The sequence below is a fragment of the Lactuca serriola genome, chromosome 5 (genome assembly GCF_051521515.1).
Source record: "Lactuca serriola cultivar US96UC23 chromosome 5, Lser_US96UC23_V15, whole genome shotgun sequence".
In the NCBI taxonomy this organism is placed as follows: domain Eukaryota; kingdom Viridiplantae; phylum Streptophyta; class Magnoliopsida; order Asterales; family Asteraceae; genus Lactuca; species Lactuca serriola.
The window spans coordinates 346,363,587-346,385,459 of NC_136412.1; positions in this window are offsets into that span (position 1 = coordinate 346,363,587).

The following is a 21,873-nucleotide window of genomic DNA, read 5'->3' on the forward strand; positions in this document are numbered from 1 at the left end:
CATCCCTATATGGCTACATCAACAACTTTGTATAATTAAGGACACGTGTTAATGCAAATGACATATGTGCGATCGATACATTTTGTGCTCTTCACGGATGCTTAGAGCATCAACAATGCATTAAACTTCTTAATGTTTAATGAATTAACACATCATCATTTTACTTTCTATACAACTCTATATTAATTTTCCTACAATGCATTGAACTCTACAAATTTCAATGAAGTATAATTTTTAATAACAAAAATATTTAATTTTTCCCATTGAAGAGTTTTAATGGTCATTGAAATTCATATCAATTGAATGTCAAAATATCATCCCACAATCATAGAGTTTAATTCATTGAATGTCCATTAACCATGTCCTCTCATTCAACTATGGAGTATGGATGCTCTTATGCTTTATGTTCATCTTGACCTACATTTAATTGCAAACTTTAATAACCATATTTTTATGAGAAATCTCTCTCTTTTTCTCTCTCTCTCTCTCTATGTGTGTGTGTGTGTGTGTATATATATATATATATATATATACTAGACGAATGCCTGCGCGTTGCGCAGAAACACATATACAATAGAAGTCTTTACAAATACATGTTTTCTTCATAAATATAACAATAACATTGTTGTTAAATTTGGTATAATAATTTTTATACTAAATTCATATAATATATTGATTATTTTGAACTATATGAAAATATATACATCTATTATAACTTCGTGATTTCAATTGTTTGAATGACTTCTACCCGCGAGTTACACATGAATAAAATTAAATATAATATATGATTTAATGTTGTTTATAGTTGTTGTTATTGTTAATTAATTTTTTTTTAATTTTTTTCTTAATGCTTTAATTTCTATCATTATAATTATTTAAAATATCAAACGCTATTTTTTGATTTTAAATGTAACAATATAATCATTTATATAGAATTATTTTTAACTATAGTTTTTGTAATTTATTTTAAGCTACTTATTTGAAAACTTTTAACGATTATAAAAATACATTTAGAAAATATTTTAGTTAAATTGATGTTACAATTTAGTTTTTTTATCACTATAATTTTTCACTTTTAACTTTTTACAAACTATTTTTTGGTTTTTTTAGTGGAACTAAAATTTATATTTAAGTTGACATTGTAATGCGCAGAACCTATATAGTTGAAGTCTTTACAAATATATGTTTTTTTTGAAATATAACAATAACGTTTTTATTAAATTTGATATAATAATTCGTATACTAAATTAATTTAATATATTAATTATTTTGAATTATGTAATAATATACACATCTATTATAACTTTATAATCTCAATTGTTTGACTGACTTCCACCTGCGAGTTACATATGAATAAAATTAAATATAATTTAAGGTTTAATATTATTTATAGTTATTGTTATTGTTAAATAATTTTTTAAAATTTATTTGCTTAATGTTTTAATTTCTATCATTATAACTATTTAAAACATCAAACATAATTTTTTGATTTTAAAGGTAACAATATAATCATTTATATAAAGTTATTTTTAAGTATTGTTATTGTAAGTTATTTTAAGCTACTTATATGAAAACTTTTAACGATTATAAAAATATCATTAGGAAATATTTTAGTTAAATTGAGATTACAATTTAGTATTTGCATTTATCACTATAATTTATCACTTTTAAATATTTACAAAATATTCTTTAGTTTTTTAAGTGGAACTGGAATTTATATTTAAGTTGACATTGTAATGTTATATTTATGTTCACAATTTAAGTATTTTATCCAAATGGTTCAAAAGTTATAGCTTTAAATTGATAATGGTTTACATTTAACATCATATTAAATGTAATAAATTAAGTATAATATGTTAAAAGTTAAAGACATAGCTTTATATGTAGAAGTAAAAATATTATTTTAAAATTGAAATTTAGTTTATTTATGATTACACTTTAGGTTTGGTATTTATTTAATCTTATTAACCAATTTATAATCGTTATTAGAAAGACACTACAATTTATCACTTTTAACTATTTACAAAATATTCTTTGGATTGTTTAAGTTAAACTAAAAGTTATATTTACGTTGACCCTATAATGTTATATTTAAATTAATAATCTAAATATTTTATACAAATTGTTCTAAAATTGTATCTTTAAAATGATAATGGTTTACATCCAACGATATATATTAAAACTAATAAATTAAATATAATATGTTATAAGTTAAAAAACATAATTTTATTAGTAGAAGTAAATATCTTATTTTAATTCTGAAATTTAGTTTATATATGATTACATTTTAGGTTTGATATTTATTTAACCAAATTATAATTATTATTAGAAAGAAATTGAAAAGTCATGAGAGTTTCAAATGAATGTGGTGTAAGGAAAAATGCTTCCTTTATAAATATATAATGATATATATATATATATATATATATATATATATATATATATATATATATATATATATATATATATATATATAAACTTAGGAATAGTAAAGTTTTAGTGGTTCAAATTTTAGCTATAATAGTTTGCCATATTGGCAGGTTTGATCCCTTAACTGGATAGTCAATGTGACAATTGTGGTCCCCGACATCCCTTATGAACAGTTGTTTTTGTTCATGTAACATCCCGTTTTTCAAGTAGATTCATATTCATCCCTCGGATTTGAATTATGTCACTTTTGGCCTTTGGGTTGGAAGGAAGTGGCAAGAAAGGACCAAGCATGAAAAGTTGGCATTGGGCGAGTACGCCCAGCGTAAGCTGGGGTACGCCCAACACAGAAGTTTAAATGATCACGGGTATAGGAGAGTACCCCCAGTGTATGGGAAGTACGCTCAACGTACTCCCAGAGACCCTAAACCCTAATTTTGGGACTAACCACTATAAAAAGAACATTATGGCTCAAACCCTATCCTCCTTATCAGCCACCCCAACCTGAGAGAAACCCTAAAAACGTCTCATCCTTTCATCTATGGGTGATCTTGGCCTTGAGAAGCTAATTTTGGTGGTGTAAGCTTGGAAGAGGAAAAGAAGAAGTTGGCAAGGAAGAACTTGGGAAGTTGGAGCTCATAAATCTGGGATAGCATCATCATCTGAAACTCCTTGGAGGTGTAAAGTTCATAACTTTACCTAAGAGTGCTTAGATCTATTAAGGTTTAGTTTTGAAGTAATTTTGGTCCAAAGGTGGAATCTTTATAGCCCAAATCCGATTTCCAGGCCAAGGGTTGCACCTTTGGTGCTAAATGAGTCCCTAAGGCAGAAAGTTGCCACCTTGATGGTCTTAATGGATTCATGTAAGATTTAAGACCATCTTTTGATGGGTTTTGAGCATTCTAACACTTCCTAAGTGTACATGCAACCCTAATAAACATTGGATCTATGTTTGTCTAAATACATGCAAATTTTGGTTTCCAAGGTTCATAATCCTATCTAGCATACATGGGAACTTTAATCCTAAAAGGATAGCTAGAAATACATACCTTGTAGTTGATTTTGATTCCTTGAAACCTTGTGAGCCTAGCACCCCAAGTGTGATGCCTCAAATGATTCACACAACACCAAATGCTTTTGGAATGACTTTAGAGAGAATGCACACACTCTAAAAATCGGCCTAGCCCTCACTTCACATTTGTGTAGCCGATTTTGGTGGAGAACATGTTCTTTATGTAGTGTTAACACATCTAGGGTTACACCATGTAAACCCTAATGTGTCATGACTCTTCATTTCCATGACCCATGGGTTTGTAACTCCCATGGAGCATCCAATGGGTTTAACCCAACTTGATAATCCATGGAGCCTCTTAGCCCACTATACAAGTTATGGATGATTTACATAATCAACCCATATATTTAATTAGTTATATTTTGATCACTTAACTAATTCTAAATTAATTCTTGATCAAACTAATTAAATAATACTATTAATATATTAGAACTTATAATATTTAATTAATTAATTCTTGATCAAACTAATTAAATAATACTATTAATATATTAGAACTTATAATATATTAATAAACCACAAGTGTTATTTCTCTCATTTAGTCTATCCAAATGCATGGTGCCATGCAACCCAAATGGACCATGTCGGGTCGGGTTGAGTACATACCATAAATAGTTATGGACTTAGACACCTTATCCAACAGTCTCCCACTTGGATAAGTCTAATAACTATAACTGTAATACTTCAGGAACCGATCGGCAATCGTAGCTCTTTCAAGGTCTCTCGGAACTGAGAAGATGATGATACGCCATTTAAGATAAGTGATCATATAATCCTCTATTCTAGATATCAGCCGGACAAATACATGGAGCAATGTCTTACTTATTGTCCAACAGTTTGTTTCCCGATTGATTTGTTTGACAAAGAACTTAATTGAACACATCAACTTAGTTCTGACCGGGCCCGGTACATAGGTCAAAACAAAATCATCGAGGGGCCCAGATATCAGCTTCTAATCCAAGAATGAACAGATAAACTTCGACTCATATGTTTGTTCTACTACTCATTGACTTATACACAAGAGCACGTTTTATAACATCGAGTTACCAATGCATTTTCGTACAATCAATGTATAATCAACTCATAAGTAACAAATCATATCTCTAGGTTTGAAGACTTATATGATATTACCGTCTCACGATCACTCGAGATAAATTCCATGAAGTGATTCCAGTGAGCGTGGGTTGAGTCCAATGCTCAAAACTTATGAGCACTCATGAGTGTTGTAGCCATGTCCAACAACTTAGACCTCTACAACCAATCATGACAGTCTTGATTCATACCTACTTCTGACATATGACCGACTGTGGAGGTTCGAATAATATGATATACCATACATAATTATTTTGGAAGTCAAAACATGCAAAAGAAATATAGTAAACGATCGACAAGAGATAGAAACACTTTACTCATAAATAAAACACCTTTTATACATCATCTAATGTCAATTAAACTTTACAAATTTCAAGGCTATCTAACTACTAAATCTAATATCATCCTTCATCCCTATGCTCCGAGCATGCTGGAGATGCTTAACCCGAGTCAGTCCCTTCGTGAGAGGATCTGCTGGATTCTCATCCGATGATACCCTCTTTGCCACGAAGAGTCCTTCTTCTATTCAACGTCTGATGAAATGGTATTTTCTGTCGATGTGTTTGGATCTCCCGTGATCCCTTGGTTCCTTAGCTAAGGCAACAACACTTTCACTATCATAGAAAATTTCCATTGGCTCCTTAATAGCTGGTACAACTCCAAGGTCTCCAATGAAGTTCTTCAGCCATATCGCCTCCTTTGCTGCCTCTCTAGCTGCTATATACTCTGATTCGCAAGTTGAATCAGCCACTGTCTCTTGCTTGGAACTCTTCCAAGAAATTGCACCTTCGTTTAAGGTAAAGACCCAGCCTGACTGAGAGCATAAATTATCCCTATCAGTCTGAAAGCTAGCATCACTATATCCTACAACTGTCAAGTCATCACTCCCACTGAGGGTAAGGACCCAGTCCTTAGTCCTCCATAGGTACTTGAGGATATTCTTTACCGCAGTCCGGTGTGCCTTGCCAGGGTTCCCCTGATACCTGCTAACCATGCTTAAAGCAAAGGCTACATCAGGTCGAGTACACGTCATAGCATACATGATCGATCCTATAGCCGAAGCATATGGTACTCGACTCATTTCAGCTATCTTAGCCTCAGTACTTGGATGTTGAACCTCTTCAGCACCTTATCCAAGTAGGTACTCTGACTAAGTCCAATTAGTCTTTTACTCTGGTCTCTCAAGATCCTTATCCCTAGAATATAGGCAGCTTCTCTTAGGTCCTTCATAGAGAAACACTTCCCAAGCCAGGACTTAACTTCCTGCAGAGTTGGGATGTCATTTCCTATGAGTAGTATGTCATCCACATACAATACCAAAAAGCTAACTATTCTCCCACTAGCCTTGACATATACACAAGATTCATCTTCACTCCTAGAAAATCCAAATTCTTTGACTGTCTCATCAAAGCAAAGATTCCATCTGTGAGGTGCTTGCCTTAACCCATAAATGGATTTCTCAAGCTTACACACTCTATTAGGGTACTCTGTATTGACAAAACCCTTTGGCTGACTCATGTAAAATCCTCAACCAACTTTCCATTAAGGAAAGCAGTTTTGACATCCATTTGACATATTTCTGTTGGATTAGTGTCTAAGGCTGTAACTATATTTGGTAAGTACTTGACCCGGTTGTGCATGGTCCTTTTGGGTTGCCTTCACCATAGCAACTTGATAGGGTGATTTAGAGAGAAGAGATATTATTTATATATTATAAGAATAATATATTAAAGGAATAATTATATTATTTGATTAATATAAGTCATAAATTAATAAGGATATAATTTGGTGACTTAAAGAGATTAGTTAAATAAAGGGGTATAAACTGTCAAATGTATGAAAGTTGGATTTTGAGCTGATAATCCTTGTGGATATAGGGTTGGACGATTTTAGGGATATGGATCACCTAGAAATCGTCCAAGGCCTTATCTAGGAAGGGATTTGGATTGCTTTGAGGCTAAGTTATCCAATTATGGTTTAAGGGTGAAACCCTAGGAGCTCACAATATAAATAGACCCATAGGGTTGAGGAAATCGACCACCCTTGTGTTTGGAGAAACCCTAGAGCCGATTTCCCTATTCCTCATCTCTCTCAAATCATCTTCTTGCTAGTTGGTGTTTGTAAGCCATTAGAGGAGTGACATTTGTGACTCTAAGCTCCAAGAAGAAGAAGGTTTTCAAGCAAGTAACTCAAGGTATCATTCTAGATCTGTTTTCATATGTTTTAATTGTTAGTATACATTAGATCTAGCCATGAAAGTCTTGGATATGTTGCATTTTCAATTAGAGAAACCTAGATCCAAGCTATAGGGTTGTATGTGCACATAGGTAATGTTCTTATGTCCAAAACCCATCAGTGGTATCAGAGCCATGATTGGTTTCAACTGAATATGATGCTTAACTGTTTTACTTGCTGAAAATCATTTTTCTTGCCCTCTGTCGACCCAACTTGGCGAGTCAGTTTTTGGACTCGGCGAGTTGGCCTTACTCGGCGAGTCCCAAAGCTTGACTCGGCGAGTCCGAGCGTCAGACAGAGGATAATTCGGGATTTTGTTGCTGTTTTGTCTTGGATTTATACCTAAATCATTTTATTATGTAAAAATCTGAATTTTAACTTAATTTAATGATTATCCTTGACATAAATAAAGATAATTTCAAATCTTTTAAATATTGATTACTTATATGATAAATATTGGACTATTTAAGATTATTTGGTAATTATCTAATGACTAAAATTGGATTAGGTCAAATATAGATAATTATGAAATTAATTGTTTAATTTGAATTATTTGTTATTTGATCCCTATTGTTTGAAAAGTTCAATTCCTATCCCGAAGTTTGAAATTTGAATTTTGTGATTAATAGTTTAATTTAGAAGAATTTAAATTTCAACCCTTAGAGTTTTACAAGTTTAAAATTCAACCCTATACTATTATATTATTAAAAGCTTAATAAATATATAAGTAAAATTAAAATGCTAGTCTTACCGTTAGTAGGCCTCATTCACGAAGTCGGTCTATAAGGTGGGTATAAGGTTGCTGCCTATAAAATGGCGCTTAATGGGTGTACACTCACACCCAACGATTGCTTGACCGGTGGAGGTCGTTAGCCGAATGGGTAGGATAGGGAAACTCTCTCTTCTCATTAATAAGTATAATGAACCTATAAAAGTAACTAAACTATTTTATAAAATTCCCAATCTTAGTTACTTTAGGAAAAGTGAATAGATGCAATCCCATGAAATTACACTTTGCACCCTTGCTAAGAAGTTAGTGGAGCGTGTGTGGTTTACCGACACACTAATTGGTTCTAAGCAAAGGAGGCAAAGGGTGATTCATTGTTTATCATAGTTCGATGGAGCGTGTGTGGCTTACCGGCACATCGAATAGATGATTGTAACAATGAAGGCACCATGTAGATTTGCATGGTAATTCACACCCGCTTTGTGATCCTCGGTATCCCAGTCACAAACTAAAGGGTCATATCGAGATTTAAACATGCCATTGAAGAGTTCAATGAATCTCTAAAATCTAGGAATTCTCAATAAAACTTAAGGTTACGTTTCATGGTGAAGAATTAGTGAATCGTCATTCACTTACCTCCAAATTATTTGCATGATTGGATTACGGCATCCCTTTTCTAATATGTAAATAATGTTGTTGGGTCCTAGCCCTAATTTTTCATTTTGGGTGTTTAGTTAGGGATCCAAATTCTAATCAAACTTTGTGCTTTCTATTTGTAGATGCCGAACGCAAACAACGCTGCTGCTAACTCATTCACGTTAATGAGTCTTTGCCAAAAGGTGACCTTAAATGGTACCAACTTTAGCGAATGTATAAGATACATTCGCACCATTTCACACTACGAGGACAAAAAGTATGTCCTCGACGAAAAGCTCGAGAAGGTCAACCCGGAAATCGCTACTCCCGAAGAGATGGTTGTCTTTGAGACACACGAACGTGATGCAATGAAAGTACATTGCATCATGATAGCCACTATGAACCAAGAATTCCAAAATTCCTATGAGGACATGTATCCGTATGAAATGCATCAAGACTTGATGGAGAGGTACCACCAAAGCGCGAGGCAAGAGCGCTACGAGATCATCACTAACATGATCACCGATAAGATGGGAAATGGAGAGTCATTGACTGTGCACTTGCAAAAGATGCAACGATATGTTGATCGTCTTCACAAGTTAAATGTTAACTTTGGGGAGGATTTGGCCATCGACATTGTTCTTCATTCCTTGCCTCCATGCTACAACCAATTTAGGATGACCTACCACATAAATAAGGAAGAGGTCACCCTAAGCAAACTCCAAGGACTGCTGAGAGCAACCTTAAGGACAAGTCTGTTGCACCAACTCCCGCACCAACCGCTGCTCCTGTTTTGGCTATAAGGCAGGGAAGGGGCAAGAAGAGGAAGGCTCCTTCAAAGAGCCGCCGCAAAGGAAAGTCCCAAGATGGTTCCTCTTCTAGTGGGACCAAAGTTGATCCTGCTAAGCCCAACCCTAACCCGAAGGAGGCAGAGTGCCATCATTGCCACAAGATAGGGCATTGCAAGAGAAGCTGCCCGGAATATCTACAAGCCATCAAGGATGGAAAGATCAAGCCATCTTTTGTAGGTATATACACAATTAAATCTAGTAATTCATCTCACACTATTTCTTGGGTTCTTGACACAGGATGTGGTTACCACATTTGTTCTGACTTGCAGGGACTAAGAAGAGATAGAGATGTGGAGCAAGGAAGAATAAATCTAATCATGGGAAACAGAAGATCGTCGCCTGTCACCAAGATTGGAGTGTATTCTTTAGTGCTAAGTAATGGATTAGGTCTAGATTTAAATAATTGTTGCTACTCGCCAGAAATGGCAAGAAACATCATTTCATTTCATGGTTTGTTTAGACAAGGATTTAGATATTCGTTTAATAATATGAATGGTTCTATTTATGCTTATCTAAATGGTGTTTTATACTTTGAAGCTATGCCTTGTAATGGAATTTATGAAACTGTTATGGTTGTAGATAACCTAGGAAATGATGTGTTTTGTATAGATTCTTCCAATAGTATGGATAAAGCATCTTTGTGCCTTTGTCGTCTTGGACATGTCAACAAGAAGTGCATAGCCCAACTCCAAAAGGATGGAGTGTTGGAGTCATTCGACCTTAGGGAAGATGACACGTGCGAATCTTGTTTACTTGGAAAGATGACCAAGTCACCCTTCACTGGCACTTGTGAGAGGGGTAAGGGTTTATTGGATCTCATACATACCGATGTATGTCCACCACAAAGGATGGAAACCGCTTCTACGTGACTTTCACCGATGATTATAGTAGATATGGGTATATTTACTTAATCAAGCACAAGTCTGAAACGTTTGAAAAATTCAAAGAGTTCAAGAATGAAGTAGAGAATCAATTGGGCAGGAAAATCAAGATGCTTCAATCCGATCGAGGAGGAGAGTACCTAAGTCTTGAATTCCACGACTATCTCAAGGAATGTGGAATAGTTTCGCAATTGACGCCACCTAGGACACCGCAGTTAAATGGTGTGGCAGAAAGGCGCAATCGAACTCTGTTGGACATGGTTCGTTCTATGATGAGTCGTGCTTCACTACCTATCTCATTTTGAGGGTATGCCTTAGAGACTGCCGCCCATATCCTTAACTGAGTCCCTACAAAGAAGGTTGCCAAAACACCTCACGAGATGTGGACAGGGAAAGCTCCCTCGGTGGCACATATCAAGGTTTGGGGTTGTGAAGTTTTCATAAGACGAGAGACTCATGACAAGCTCGAACCTCGTAGTGAGCGATGTATTTTCATCGGCTACCCGCAAAAATCCTTTGGATATCTCTTCTATAGACCGAGTGACAATGTAGTCTTCGTTGCGAGGAGAAGGGTTTTCCGAGAGAGAGAACTCATAAGCCAAGGAGACAGTGGGAGGCAAATCGATCTTGAAGAGATTCAAGAGTCGAGCGATGAAGCAACCTCTACCGCTGGCGCTCAACCCGAGGAGGAAACTCCGGTTGAACCAATTGACGAGTCATTACCTCTTAGACGTTCCGAAAGAGTTATAGTTCAACCCCAGTTGTATGGCTTTCATATTACTACCGAAGGGGACACGTATATTAGTGATAGTACACTAATAAATCTAGATGAACCTAATTGCTATAAGGAAGCCATGGCAGGCCCGGAGTCTGCAAAATGGAAAGAGGCAATGGACAGCGAGATTCAGTCCATGTATGACAACCAAGTTTGGAATTTGGTTGACAATGTGCCCGGACGTAAGACGGTTGGGTGCAAATGGATCTTCAAGAAGAAGACCGACATGGATGGGAATGTGCACACGTACAAGGCGCGATTGGTTGCGAAGGGCTTTACTCAAACTCCCGGAGTTGACTATGATGAGACCTTCTCACCAGTTGCGAAGATAAAGTCTATTAGAGTGATGCTAGCTATTGCCGCATTTCATGATTATGAGATATGGCAAATGGATGTCAAGACCGCTTTCCTTAATGGGAAGTTGGCTGAGGATGTTTACATGGCTCAGCCAAAAGGTTTTGTCGATCCGAAGCATCCAAATAGAGTGTGCAAGCTTGAGAAGTCAATTTATGGACTTAAGCAAGCATCTCGCAGATGAAATCTTTGCTTTGATGAGAAAGTCAAAGAAGCGAAGATGAATCATGTGTATATGTCAAAGCCAGTGGGTGCATAGTTAGCTTTCTCGTTTTGTATGTCGATGACATACTGCTCATAGGAAACGACATCCCGACTCTGCATGAGGTAAAGTCCTGGCTCGGGAAGTGCTTCGCTATGTAGGACCTCGGAGAGGCTTCCTATATTTTGGGAATAAGGATAGTGAGAGAAAGAAGTAAGAGACTAATAGGACTTAGTCAGAATACTTACTTAGATAAGGTACTAAAACGTTTTAGTATGGAAAAATCGAAGAAGAGAGAACTACCGATACAGAGTAATACCAAGTTGAGTAAGACTCAAAGTCCGAGTACCGAAGCCGAGATAGCTGAGATGAGCCGAGTACCTTACGCTTCTGCAGTTGGCGCGATCATGTATGCTATGACTTGTACTCGACCTGATGTGGCCTGCGCTTTGAGCATCGTCAATAGATATCAAGGGAATCCTAGTAGAGCACATTGGATTGCGGTCAAGAACATCCTTAAGTACCTTCGGAGGACCAAGGAATGGTTTCTAGTCCTCGGAGGGAATGATGACTTGAATGTGCGAGGGTAAAGTGACGCCAGTTTGTAGATCGACAGGGACAACTACCGTTCGCAGTCGGGATGGGTCTTTACCCTTAATGGAGGAGCAGTAACGTGGAAAAGTTCCAAACAGGAAACTGTAGCTGATTCAACGTGCGAATCAGAGTACATTGCAGTGAGCGAAGCGTCAAAGGAGGCAATATGGTTGAAGCACTTCATTGGTGACCTTGGAGTTGTGCCTGCCATAAAGGAGCCCATGGAAATTTTCTGTGATAATGAAGGAGCGGTTGCCTTGACCATGGAACCAAGGGATCATGGTAGATCTCGACATATCGACAGAAAATATCACTTTATTAGGCATCGAGTAGAAGAAGGACACCTCGTGGTTAAGAGGATATCATCAGAAGATAACCCAGCAGATCCGCTTACGAAGGGACTGAGTAGGGTTAAGCACTTGCAGCATGCTAGGAGTATTGGGCTGAGGGATGATATTAGTTTAGATTAAGATAGTATTAGAAACGTGTAATAGATAAATGTAATTGACATTTGATGATTAAATAAAGAAGTATTATTTATAAGTATTGTTACTGTCTTATGTTAATTATTTAGCTATTGTTTCACTTTGCATGTTTTGACTTCCAGAATAATTAAGTTTATTAAGAATAATCGAATTATTCAAACAGTCCACAATCGTTCATATGTTGGAAGTAAGTATGAATGAAGATTGTCATGAATTGGTGTGTAGATTGTCTAAATGGTATTAGACATAACAAAGGGTTGATGCAACGTTCATGAGTGCTTATGAACAAGTTTTGAGCATTGGAATAAACCCGCGCTTGCTGGAATCACTTTGGAGTGATCGCAAGACGATAATATCATATGGTCTTAAAACCTAGATATATGGTTTATTATTTACTAATTGGTTGTACATTGATATTGCGAAACCGCATCAGTAAATTGATGTCATAAAACACATTGTTGTGTATAGTTGGTTAGTCGATAAGTAAATGCATATAAGTCGAAGTTTATCTGTTACTTTTATTCTAAGAAGGTAAAAGCGATATCACAGCCGCTCGATGATTTGATTTGACTTATGTGCCGGGCCCGGTCAGGACTGAATTGATATGTTCAGTTAAGTTCTATGTCAAATAAATCTGAGATCGAGAAAATAGTTGCTGGACAATGAGTATGACAATGTCTCATGAAATCGTCAGCACGATATCAAAACAGAGGGCTGTGCGATCCCTTATCTAAAGGACATGTTACTGATAAGATTAGAGTTGACAGCGTCTTTGAGAGCTACGATTGCTAATCGGATTGTGTTTGCGTTTATAGTTACTAGACTTATCCAAGTGGGAGACTGTTGGATTAGTGTCTAAGGCTATAACTATATTTGGTAAGTACTTGAACCGGTTGTGCATGGTCCTTTTGGGTTGCCTTCACCATAGCAACTTGATAGGGTGATTTAGAGAGAAGAGATATTATTTATATATTATAAGAATAATATATTAAAGGAATAATTATATTATTTGATTATATAAGTCATAAATTAATAAGGAATTAATTTGGTGACTTAAAGAGATTAATTAAATAAAGGGGTATAAACTGTCAAATGTATGAAAGTAGTATTTTGAGCTGATAATCCTTGTGGATATAAGGTTGGATGATTTTAGGGATATGGATCACCTAGAAATCGTCCAAGGCCTTATCTAGGAAGGGATTTGGATATCTTTGAGGCTAAGTTATCCAATTAGGGTTTAGGGGTGAAACCCTAGGAGCTCACAGTATAAATAGACCCATAGGGTTGAGGAAATCGACCACCCTTGTGTTTGGAGAAACCCTAGAGCCGATTTCCCTATTCCTCATCTCTCTCAAATCATCTTCTTGCTAGTTGGTGTTTGTAAGCCATTAGAGGAGTGGCATTTGAGACTCTAAGCTCCAAGAAGAAGAAGGTTTTCAAGCAAGTAACTCAAGGTATCATTCTAGATCTGTTTTCATATGTTTTAATTGTTGGTATACATTAGATCTAGCTATGAAAGTCTTGGATATGTTGCATGTTCAATTAGAGAAACCTAGATCCAAGCTATAGGGTTGTATGTGCACACAGGTAATGTTCTTATGTCCAAAACCCATCAATTTCATAGTCATGAAATGCGGCTATGGCTAACAGAACCCTAATAGACTTAATCTTGGCCACTGGAGAAAAGGTCTCATCATAATCAACTCCTAGAGTTTGTGAGAAACCCTTTGCAACCAGTCGTGCCTTATGAGTGTGTACATTACCATCCATGTCGGTCTTCTTCTTGAAGATCCATTTGCACCCAACTATCTTATGACCTAGTACATTCTCAACCAAGTTCCAAACTTGATTGTCATACATGGACTGTATCTCGTTGTCCATTGCCTCTTTCCATTTGGCTGACTCAGGGCCTGCCATGGCTTCCACGTAACTGTTAGGTTCATCTAGACCTATCAGTGTCTCATCACAGATAAGTGTATCACCTTCCGCGGTAATATGGAATCCATAGTAATGCTCAGGTGCATTGCTAACCCTTGTGGAATGCCTCAGAGGTACAAACTTGTCAATTGGCTCAACAGGAGTTTCCTCCTCAAGTTGAGTGCTAGGGTTTGAAGTTCCTTCACCACTTGACTCTTGAATTTCTTCAAGGTCAACTTGCCTCCCACTGTTTCCTTGGCTTATTAACTCTCTCTCACAAAAGAAATCCCTCCTTGCTACAAATACCACATTTTCACTTGGTCTGTAGAAGAGGTAACCAAAGGATTGTTGTGGGTAGCCGTTGAAAATACACCTCTCACTTCGAGGTTCGAGCTTATCATGAGTCTTGCGTCTCACGAAAGTCTCGCAACTCCAAATCTTGATATGGTCTAGTTTGGGTACTTTACCAGTCCACATCTCATGAGGATTTTTGGCAACTTTCTTTGTAGGGACCATATTAAAGATATGGGCGACAGTCTCTAAGGCATACCCTCAAAATGAGATTGGTAGCGAAGCTCGACTCATCATGGAATGAACCATATCCAACAAGTTTCAATTACGCCTCTCATCCACACCATTCAACTGCAGTGTCCTGGGAGGTGTCAATTGTGAGACAATCCCACATTCCCTAAGATAGTCGAGGAACTCTAAACTAAGATACTCACCACCTCGATCGGATCGAAGCATCTTAATGTTCCTGCCCAATTGATTCTCGACTTCCTGTTTAAATTCTTTAAACCTTTCAAAAGTCTCTGACTTATGCTTGATTAAGTAGACATATCCATATCTACTATAATCATCAGTAAAAGTCAAATAATAACGATTAGCATCCCTTGTGGCATGTTTGAAGGGTCTACACACATCCGTGTGTACAAGATCCAACAAACCTTCGCCCCTCTCACAAGAACCTGTGAAGGGTGACTTTGTCATTTTTCCAAGTAAGCATGATTCGCAACTATCATCTGACTTTAGGTAAAATGACTCCAAGACTCCATCCTTTTGGAGTTGGCCTATGCGTTTCTTGCTTATACGTCCAAGACGACAATGCCATAATGATGCTTTATCCAAGTTATTATCATTAACAGAATCAATACACAATACATTATTTCCTAATTTATCAACCACAGATACAATTTCATACATGCCATCACAAGCTAATGCTTTAAAATAAAGAACATTATTAAAGAAATCATTAATCGAACCAACTTCATTATCAAATGAAAAGGTGAAACCTTGTTTGTACAATGCATGAAAGGAAATAATATTTCTTGCCATTTATGGAGAATAACAACATTTATTCAAATCTAAACTAAACCCACTACTTAGCGATAAAGTATAAACTCCAATCTTGGTGACAGGTAAAGCTTTCCTATTCCCCATCATTAAGTTTATTCTTCCATGCTCCACATTCTCACTTCTTCTTAGTCCCTGCAAATCAGAACAGATATGAATACCACAACCAATATCAAGGACCCAAGAGTTAGAATGGGGTGAGTTATTAGATAAGATAGTGTAAATACTTGCATGGTTGGGTTTAACTTTCCCATCCTTCACATCTTGTTGGAACTTTGGGCAGTTCCGCTTCCAGTGTGACTTTTCATGGCAATAGAAGCATTCAGCCTCTTTTGGTTCAGAAGAAGGAGTGACGAAACCTTTCTTTGTTCCACTTGAAGAAGAGCCATCAAGGTTCCTAGCCTTGGTACCCTTCGAAGAGCTCTTCCTCTTCTTCCCTCGACCTTTCCCGATTGCCAAAACCGGGGCGAAGTTTGGAGTAGGAGTGTTAACAACTGACGTACCCTTAAGACCTGTTTCTGTGGTGTTAAGGAATCCCTGAAGTTTGCTGAGTGTGACCTCTTCCTTATTCATGTGATATGTCATGCGGAATTGATCATAACAGGATGGTAAGGAGTGCAAAATGATATCTGTTGCAAGCTCCTCAGGGAAGTTCACATTAAGCTTCAGCAATCGATCCACATACCTTTGCATTTTCTGCATGTGGCTCATGACAGATTCCTCGTCCTTCATCATGGTTGTTATGATGGAGCAGATGATTTCATACCTCTCTTTTCGTGCACTTTGATGGTATCTTTCCATCAGATCTTGGTGCATTTCAAATGTGTAGAAGTCCTCATAGAACTTTTGGAGTTCCGCTGTTATGGTGGCCACCATGATGCGTGCCACTTTTGTAGCATCCCTTTCATGTGCCTGGAAGTCAACGATCTCCTGGGGAGTTGCGGTGGTCTCATCAATCTCCTTAAGCTCCTTGTCAAGGTCATATTTTTTGTCCTCGTAGCGGGTAATCATCCTGATGTTTCTGATCCATTCATTGAAGTTGGATCCATCAAAGGTGACTTTCCCACACAAGTTCATAAGGGTAAAGGAGCCATTAGAATTAGAGCAAGAAGCAGCATTGTTTTAAGACATCTGAAAGAAGAAAACAAGATTAGTTTAGATATTAAGAGAGTCCTTAATAAAACACCCAAATGTAATATTAAGGCTAGGATCCAATCACAATATATTATAACTTAGAAGAGGTATGCCGTAATCCAAGCTATAACATATTTGAAAGGTAGGTGAATGACGATTCACCAATTTCCACCATGAAAAACGAAATATAAATATTAGGTTTTTAATTGTTTCTTAGAAATTCCTAGATTCTTTTGAGATTCAATGAACTTTCCAAAGGCATGTTTCAATCTCGAGTGTGACCTCCAAGTTTTGTGACTGGGATACCGAGGATCACAAAACGAGGTGTGAAGTAACCATGCAAATCACTTGGTACCCTTAAAGTTTATCACTCAATCGATGTGCCGGTAAACCACACACGCTCCACCGATACTAAAATAAGCCTTAAGTCACCCTTTACCTACCTTGTTAAGTCCAAGTTAGTGTGCCGGTTAACCACACACGCTCTACCAACGACTTAAACAAAATGTAAAGTGTAATTTCATGGATTAGCACCTTATTCACATTTTTCCTAAAGTAACTAAGATTGGGAATTTAATAAAAGCATTTAGTTACTTTATAATATTCATCATACTTTTAATGAGAAATTATAAGTCCTTGTCCCATCCGTTCGGCTAATGACCCTCCACCGATCAAGGAAGCGGTGGGTGAGAGTGGACACCCATTAAGTCGTCATTTTATAGGCAACAACCTTATACCCCCTTATAGGCCGGCTTCGTGAATGAGGCGTACTAGCGTTAAGACGACTTGATCTTATACATATATATTATTAACTTATAATATAAAGTATACGGGTTGAATTTTAACTTTTAAAATTCTAAGGGTTCGAACTAAAGTTTATTAAGTGACTTTACATGTTCCAAAACTTGAGGGCAAGTTTTGTAACTTTACAAAACCTTTCATATTCATAACTTATGAGTTATTAAAATGAACACTCTTCATTTTATAACTTATGTGTTCTTTTAATGGCTTTTAACACAAAGAGACTTTTGGTTAATCACAACTTGAGGACAAGTTATGGACTTCATTAAAACACATAAAGATCATGAATTAATCATATAAACAAGTAACTCCTATGATATATCAAGAACTCATGAGAACATGAATATTCATATCAACATTTCAAGAACATATGAACACATATGATCATGGAAAAATTGATATTAGCCATTGTAAATGGATTAGAACAACCATTACACCATCTAAAACAAGTTTTATAACACCAAACCAGTTTAGGGTAATGTTTCTAGTCCATTTCCAGCAGCCAAGCTCCAAAAACTGCTCACTGGGTGACAAACTCGTCGAGTTCATGCTTTAACACACAAACTCGGCGAGTTTTTGGCCAGAACTCATCGAGTTTTCCTTTCTGGACAGTTTTTGGCTTTTGAAATACAAGTTTGCATCAAGTATTCAACAAACATGCCTAGGCTCTGATACCACTGATGGGTTTTGAGCATTCTAACACTTCCTAAGTGTACGTGGAACCCTAATAAACCTTGGATCTATGTTTGTCTAAATACACGCAAAATTTGGTTTCCAAGGTTCATAATCCTATCTAGCATACATGGGAACTTTAATCCTAAAAGGATAGCTAGAAACACATACCTTGTAGTTGATTTTGATTCCTTGAAACCTTGTGAGCCTAGCACCCCAAGTGTGATGCCTCAAATGCTTCACACAACATCAAATGCTTTTGGAATGACTTTAGAGAGAATGCACACACTCTAAAAATCGGCCTAGCCCTCACTTCACATTTGTGTAGCCGATTTTGGTGGAGAGCATGTTCTTTATATAGTGTTGACACATCTAGGGTTACACCATGTAAACCCTAATGTGTCATGACTCTTCATTTCCATGACCCATGGGTTTGTAACTCCCATGGAGCATCCAATGGGTTTAACCCAACTTGATAATCCATGGAGCCTCTTAGCCCACTATACAAGTTATGGATGATTTACATAATCAACCTATATATTTAATTAGTTATATTTTGATCACTTAACTAATTCTAAATTAATTCTTGATCAAACTAATTAAATAATACTATTAATATATTAGAACTTATAATATATTAATAAACTACAAGTGTTATTTCTCTCATTTAGTCTATCCAATTGCTTGGTGTCATGCAACCCAAATGGACCATGCCGGGTCCGGTCAAGTACATACCATAAATAGTTATGGACTTAGACACCTTATCCAACATCTTTATGGAAGTAATACATCATTTTTGGAATTTGGGCTTGTTTGGGACAAGTAAAGTCACCAAGTCAGTGACTTTATGGATTAGAACGATGAAAAGGACTTGGATCTGTAATTGTAGCTTCTGAATCAGAGTATTAAGCACTTAATGAGAAATGGAATTAACAGAGGAGTACGTTGAGCGTACATGTAGGTATGCCCTGCGTACGCATCATTTGGCCAGTATGCTTAGCGTGCACAGGAGTACGCCCAACATACTCATCAGATGTGGGCCTTGCGAGTTTTGGGTCTCGGTTTGGGCCATGTAGGGGATTTTGGTTCTTTGGGCCTTAGTGGGCCATCCGGAGTCAGTTATTATGGGACAAGAAGATATTTGGGCTTTGGGTAAGGCCCGTTAGAGGGATTGGGCCCAATTTAGAAAATTGGGCCATTAGTGGACTACTAGTGGGCTTGGAAAGCCTACCTAGTGTTGGGTCTTAGTTTGGTATTAGGCCTTGGGCCAAATTGGAGAAAAGAAAAAATGGTCTTGATGGAATGCGTGGACCCCCCCCATTTGTCAAGATTATTATGTTATGTAATGACTCGGTATTTATCATGTGATAGCTTGGGATTTCCAATGAGATAGCAATTCGAGAGTTGATACTTCGGTTCAGATCGACATTGCGAGGTGAGTTATCCTCACTATATCAATAAGGTCTAAGGCACCAAGTTCGGCCCTTTATATATTTGTATCCGGATTATGGCATGATATGTTTACTGATTACATCCTGGTAGTTAGGATGGTGATATGCTTATGCTTAGTGACCTGGTTAGGTCGGTGTCATGATTATAGGATGATGCTATGTTAGTGATCGGTTAGGTCTGTATCCCAGTTTTTGAGATGTTGTTATGATTAGTGATCTATTAGATCGGTTTGACTGTTATATGATATGATCTAGTGTATGATATTTATGTGCACATGTTTGTTTGGTTGGGGGTTAGGTTGAGGCGGTCCTGCTTTGTGCTGTAGGCCAACATACCCGACGAGTGGTCCGGATAGGCTGTAGGCCCTGCGAGGCGGTCCAGTCATGAAGAAGGCTCAGGAGCGGTCCAAATAGGCTATAGGCCCTGCGATGCGGTCCATTCAGGCTAAAGGCTCATTATGCATACCATAGAATCAGAGAGTGGACCAGGTGGACTGAAGGCCTGGTGCGGGCGGACCAGTCACATTGTACTCTCGAGATGCATGGTTGTTCTGTTTACTTATATGTTATGTGTTATGGTTATATTGGTATGACGTTGGTATTTTGGGGGTAACTCATTAAGCCTTCGAGCTTACAGTTTCAGTTTATTGTTTCAAGTTCAGTGGATGTCCGCAAGAAGACGAAGGCGTGACCGTACACTTCCTCGATTGATGATTATGATTTCTGGGAACTCTGATGTTTAAACTATTTTGAAAACAAACTGTAATACCTGAATGGTTTTAAATGATTTAAAAAGTTTTAAATTGGCTCGAATTTTATGGATGTTACAGTTCAATTTAAAGATTTACCATGTTGATTACAGCTCTTGGCAACTTTAGTCCATCTACCGATCGAATATACCCTTCTTCTACCAAACAACCTTCCACTTCCATCCACCTATACCCTACACTCCTCCAAACCACCGCTCATTCCTCCATATTCGATCAATTTATGGTCAACTATCGAGGGAAAAGAATTGTTCATTACATCCGAAATTGGTGGTCGATTGTGCCCTATTTGCTTTGAATGGTTGGCGGTGGTAAGCAGTAGTCAAACACTTCCTTCTTCATTATTGGAATTCATCTCTTTTTTCTCTGGTCAGTTAGGGAGGAAAAATATTGGGAGGATTTTGAACTATGATGCCTCTCTTTGTCTTCCGATTGTGAATCGTTACCGTATTGTGCTTTTAGGGTTCCACGCTTGCAGGGTTTTTAGTGAAAGGTGAGTATATATACTTTAACTTCATCGACGACTCATTTCTTTGAGTATCGTCGACCTCCACGACCTCATTATTGCTTTGATTTTAGGAATAGTCATGCTCTCTGTGAAAATGTTAGACCCACAAAACCTAGCCATCATTCCTTAGTCACACCATCCCCCTCTTACACTCCCGTTCTCTCATCTTCTGACCCTAACACTAGGCTCTCTATTCTTCTCCTCTAACCCTAACATCGGCCACCGCCCAATGCACCACCGTCACATACCACTCACCAGAATTGCATCGACTACCACTAGGAGTGAGCAAAAACCGCACCGCAACTAAAGTTAATTACATAAATCGCAACCGCAATAAAAACCGATGGTGATAATTTGTGTTTTTGAAAAATCGCAAATTTACGGTGCGGTACTGTTATTAGTTTTCAAAAACAGCAAAAAAACCACACCGCACCGCATATTATATATATATTATTAATATATATATATATATATATATATTATTAATATATTTATATATATATATATATATATATTATTAATATATTAAATCTTAAAAATAAGACAAGTTTCATGGATGAAAGAAGCATAAAATTCTAGAAGACAAAAGTGTTGGTTTTATGTTATTTTTAACATTGAAAAATGGTGAAATTTCACGATTTTAAGATATTTAATTTTAATTACTACTGATTTCACGTTTTTAAGATATTAGTTGTTTGTGATTTAAGTTAGTTGTCTTATAGCTTATTCTTTTTTTATTACAAGTAATATGTTTGAATTCTTAAAACCGTTTGAACTCTAAACTACGGTTAAAACCACACAAAATAACCGCACCAAATCCATGCGGTTAATAACCGAAACACAAAAAAAACAAAACCACACCACAAAAATAACCACCTAACCGCACCGCAAAAGTAACCGCACTAAACGGTTTTGAAAATGGATTAACCGCATTTGCGG